The sequence below is a fragment of the Bombina bombina genome, chromosome 8 (assembly GCF_027579735.1).
Source record: "Bombina bombina isolate aBomBom1 chromosome 8, aBomBom1.pri, whole genome shotgun sequence".
In the NCBI taxonomy this organism is placed as follows: domain Eukaryota; kingdom Metazoa; phylum Chordata; class Amphibia; order Anura; family Bombinatoridae; genus Bombina; species Bombina bombina.
Genome location: NC_069506.1, coordinates 11,366,612 through 11,366,961, shown reverse-complemented (window position 1 = coordinate 11,366,961; position 350 = coordinate 11,366,612).

Here is a 350-nt window from a genome sequence, read left to right as displayed (position 1 = left end):
GCAAATTAAAAAAGAGATAAAACATCCTATAAAATTGTCCTCCTCTGAAAGTATTAAGAACATGAGAGCTTGTCTCCTGTAACAGGACAATAGATTGAAGGAGCAATTAAATAATAACAGGATCATTTTGCTGCTACTTTAAATGCTACTGACATAGAAATGTTGTTTAAAATCTGGGAAGTCATTTCTGACTGATGGCAATAAAAATATCATCAAATTTATGAAAAAGAAAACTTGTTAAGTAACAATCCCAAATCCTTTTCTAGAAGCTCTTACTAACACAACAATATAAATATAAATATTACTCTTGCGTAGGTGTTCTAGCTACCTAATAAGGGTTTCGATCACAA